The following is a 4,978-nucleotide window of genomic DNA, read 5'->3' on the forward strand; positions in this document are numbered from 1 at the left end:
CATCTAAAAGGACACATGAATGGTGAATGTAGAGTACTCACCAGAACAACTGGTAATCCATGTTCATGATCATGCCACGCGCGCATAAACTTTAAAACTAAAAACCCAGACAGATTGCTGGATAGGAGTAAATGTTTTTAGCAATATGATAGATGAAAATGGGGTAGTGCGAGCAGCCTAGCTTTATTATTTCCTTCCCTTCCGCTGAACTCGGGATTTTCTTGCTGCATGTGAAGCGCCGCCTTAACTGCCCTGCAATCTCGGCGATTATCTTCCCTACATAGGGCAATCTCCGCGATTATCTTCCCTACATAAACGTGATTGCTTCCCTCTGATTTATTTACCGATTGGCTAGCGCCATTATCGCATGCAAAAATATCGGGAGCAAGAAAATGGCCAGAGATGTCGCTCCGTTTTATTGTATCGTATACTTTTACTCTGAGTGGAAACATCCCATCCAGCGACAAATTTGGCGGGTCTATGGCGGATAAGATGGAATCACCAAGCAGTCCACTTTTTGAGTCTTTTGATATTCGTTTTGCTAGAAGGACATCAAATGTTGATACTCATGACTGTGCGTGAGTGGCGCAGAAGCACGTTGGCTGGACCATAGCCCTCATTATCTTCAAGAGGAACCATATTTTCCTTGTTGCAAGAAGTGTCTTCTTGTTCTAACCATGGCACGTGAGGTATAGTTGCTTAAAAACATGGAACAACGAAATTGCTATATTTGCAAGTAATAATATGCCTACTATTAAGCACCTTTAACAACTGACGTATCTTGACTTGATTCTGTCTCTTGGGAATGAACCAATAGTCAAGCTTTCTTTTGTTGATAGGCTTCACTACGCTTTTTAAGTAGCTCATCTTTTTTATCTGCATCCATCTGCGCATATCGTTCCCTAGCACGTTGCCGCTTGCGCTCTTTCACATCTATAGGTTCCCCTCCATTATTAATATCGATGACACCTAAAAAACAGAATAATAATTTAGTTATTTCTTGTGCATCAGATTGTACAAATTCACAGCATTAAATCATTAAATATTACTTTGGTTCGTAGAGTTCGACATGTCTTTGAAGGGAGTACGATCACTCGATCGCGTCGGAGACTTCATCTGCAAGGAAGATAGTATCAAAAAAAAGTTTCTCTTACGTGGCCACCGTGGTAAGATTGTAGAGTGCACACTTATTCTACCTCATTCCAATTCATATTCGACTTATGCACTCCTGTTTATTATACCACGAATTAAAATCACTAATGATGATGATTTAAAAATTATTCATGCAAGTATGCTAGTTGTACAATGTCTACAGTGAAATTCAGTTGACATTACCTCAAGAGCATAAATGATCGTGTTGTTGATGCAAATTAAAATGATACATATTTTATATCCATAAAATTAATAGCACGTGGTACCACAAGTATCTTGCATTCTCTTGAGTCACAACATTTCATCAGACTATTTTTTTAGGACCGTTTACCATACATTAGATATTGTCCACATGAGAAAATATAAGAAATGGAGGCATCGTTGTACAAGAGAAAAACACAGCGTAGTATAACATTTGGCCCACCCACGAGAACTAATCTGGTCAACGGCCTATTACATCAAGTGCCACCATCCATCCATTCTAAATTGGCCCAACTTGGGCCTGCCAGCACCGCTGTGCCACTATGCGCACCGTCCGATCCCCTGGACGGCACAGATCAACAACACGATCGCAAAATCAGCACCGGTGGAAACCCTACCCAAAATATCCTCCAATTTTCGCCGTCATTCACGGAAAGGAAGGAGATAGCGGCTACGTCGGCGCCGAATTCCTTGCCGGCGTAACCACGCCGGCAATTCGCGATGCTCGACGGCGATGTCGCGTCCGGCGTCGATCTATCCCGCTGTGCTCGTTGAGGATGTGGTGCCGCCGTCCTTGAAGGCGGACGTCCTGGCCATGGTGATGGGGGCTGCGTGGGCTGTCGCCATTGATGGCAGGCTGCGCGCGCTACGGTGACGGCGGGCCGGGAGACGGCGTCCGCGCGGAAGACGGAGGCTGAGCGGTTTCTGTGTGCTGGAGTTTGCTCCGGCGGCGTGGAGAGGAGCTGCAGCCGGCGCATCGCAAAGGGATGGAGGCCCCCTTCTCCCAGCCAGTCACCGATTATATGTGGGTACGTGTATTTCTGCAACCTCATCTGAAGCATACTATTCTATTATGCTCGAAGCCCAAATAGTAAACAGGATGCGCTTTGCATAGAGTCGATGCTCACAAACATGGGGCTAATTATACATGGTAAACATGAATAAACTATAGGTCTTACCGAACCAAATTAGATAGGAGTCTGCGTGCGTTTATCTTAGCGGCGTGGCACCCGGGTTGATAGTCGAGCTGATTGAATTGGAGGCGGGGACAGATCAGCAGGAAACCAATGCCACGAACAGTGCATGAGGTTCATATGCCAAGCAGACTTATATGCAACCATGGATAGGAAAGTGATCCCGTATTAATTAATTAGAGTTAATGCGCATTATTACACAAGGAATTAGTGGGGAAACAAAAAAAATGGAAAGAACATAGATATAGCAGTTGATCCCGGACAGAATCTCATCTGTCATTGATTTCTTTCATCTAGCTGGATTTATAATGATGACAACACGTACTATAAAAATATATCCTTGTGAAGCTGTTTTAGAGGCGACGAACACTAAGTGGTTGTGCGAACATAATAACATTTGAACATCATTATAGAGCATCGAAGTGAATTTTGCATCAGACTTGAACCCTCCTCATTCGTTGAACGTGAACATGGCTCGTTCGTTGAACAATCAAGCTGGCCCGGTTGAGCATCTCCTAGTGCCGCACGGCAGGCTGCCAGCTCGTAGGACTGCTGGTTGTCTGGTTGGAAGACAAGCTGGCTCATGTATGTCGTTTTCAAGAACCGTACAAAATAGGTTTAATAAAACAACATACAATCCATATTTTTATATAAGATGGTCATGTTAAACATTCTTCGATTACACAAGCACTCACGTTGTGCTCTGTTGACCTCAAGCAGTGTGGCACCTAAAGTCCAGAGCCCCTGCTTTGCTAGTCCCCACCGCATCAAGTGGGGTGACACATGCTGGTCCCAGACACGTAGGTAGATAAACTCCCTCCTGGTTGAGCAATAAAATGTTAGCCCACTGCCATGCATCACATGTCGGTATGGTGTGGTACGGTCGTCTGACCTGTGTAACATTATTTTGCTGACATGCATCACTATGCCAATGACATCTGGGAAAAAATGATGTGAATTTGTTAAGAAAGTCTGGCTCAACTACATGTCAGCAAAATTCATTGTGAGATGATACAATGCACCTGCAAGCATCCTGTTTCTGAGGCTGTAGACATCTATAAAATCAATGAATCGTGGCGGCAACGAAGGGATGTTAATGCTGGCCCTGGCAAGAAGTATTTCAGTGCGCGAGTGGAGGACGATGTAAAAGTCACATGGCACCGGCAATGTAACTGGCAGATGCATAGCTGCTGGTTCAAAACCAACTTTTTTGAATAAGTGTACTGAGCCGGCACGTAGGTTGTCGCTGAAGCGATATGCGATCGGTTGAAATGGATCAAATGCAATTGCATCCATTTTGACCCCCTGGAAATCTATTGCATACATTAGCAGCATGTTGAATATATTATTAGCAGATCACTTGATAGCATATCTTCTTTGAATACTTACAGTTTGGTCGATGAGGATGGCGTGAAAGATGGCTGCTCCACTCCGGGTATGTTTGATGCGAGCATACAAAACCTTTGCCGTTGCGTCCCAACCTCTACTGTATATATGTAGGTTTTCTATTTCGCTGAACCTTACATGTCTGCAATTGGTTGACAAAGAGCACAATTCTGTATATTTCCTAATGCAAATAACTAAAAGCAGGAATGGATAAAATGTTGCCTGGCGATCGGCGGTGGAGGGCCAACGGGAGCGGGAACGAAGTTCACAGGCGGTGGTGCCATGACCCTCTTCGAGCCAGGACGGCCCATCCTGGGTCCCATCGGCATGAGTGCTAAGACCCGATTTCTCTTCTAACACGACTCATGGTTCAGAACGCAAGGACATATATTGACTGATCTGACTATTTTCATTTTCATTGGCGCCAAGTAAACCATGGTGATAGGAAAAAGGAAGTGATTGAAAGAAGGAGATTGATCAACGTTTGATTGAAAGAAGGAAGGAGATTTATCACCGTCATGAATGAATTGATTGCCATGCATGAATTGATTGCGTTTCGATTGATTGTTGATTGATTCCGCTTGGTTGCCTTATGTGAATTATTTCTTTACCAAAGATAGAGTCGATTGGAGGGAGAAAAGAAAATCGGCAGAGGGAGAAAATCAGTGGGGAGAAAACCGGTGTCGGGAGAAAAAAAAATCGCTGGAGGGGAGGGGGGATCGTACGAAGGGGTTGGACGAAGAGGGGGAACGTAAGAGGGGAAACGGAACCTTACGTTTCTTTTAGGTAGTAGAGAAATACTTACAGTTTGGTCGATGAGGATGGCGTGAAAGATGGCTGCTCCACTCCGGGTATGTTTGATGCGAGCATACAAAACCTTTGCCGTTGCGTCCCAACCTCTACTGTATATATGTAGGTTTTCTATTTCGCTGAACCTTACATGTCTGCAATTGGTTGACAAAGAGCACAATTCTGTATATTTCCTAATGCAAATAACTAAAAGCAGGAATGGATAAAATGTTGCCTGGCGATCGGCGGTGGAGGGCCAACGGGAGCGGGAACGAAGTTCACAGGCGGTGGTGCCCTGGCCCTCTTCGAGCCAGGACGGCCCATCCTGGGTCCCATCGGCATGAGTGCTAAGACCCGATTTCTCTTCTAACACGACTCATGGTTCAGAACGCAAGGACGTATATTGACTGATCTGACTATTTTCATTTTCATTGGCGCCAAGTAAACCATGGTGATAGGAAAAAGGAAGTGATTGA

The 4,978-nt window shown here is 44.7% G+C and overlaps 1 long non-coding RNA gene across 1 annotated transcript; it reads left to right on the plus strand.

Annotated features, from left to right (window-relative positions):
• The first annotated feature begins 1,821 nt into the window (after positions 1 to 1,821).
• On the plus strand, positions 1,822 to 4,378 carry LOC120964103 (uncharacterized). The gene is made up of 3 exons (XR_005755756.3): positions 1,822 to 2,162; positions 3,719 to 3,823; positions 3,918 to 4,378. It is a non-coding gene; the product is annotated as an uncharacterized lncRNA (long non-coding RNA).
• Positions 4,379 to 4,978: the final 600 nt, after the last annotated feature.

This window comes from Aegilops tauschii, chromosome 5 (genome assembly GCF_002575655.3).
Source record: "Aegilops tauschii subsp. strangulata cultivar AL8/78 chromosome 5, Aet v6.0, whole genome shotgun sequence".
In the NCBI taxonomy this organism is placed as follows: domain Eukaryota; kingdom Viridiplantae; phylum Streptophyta; class Magnoliopsida; order Poales; family Poaceae; genus Aegilops; species Aegilops tauschii.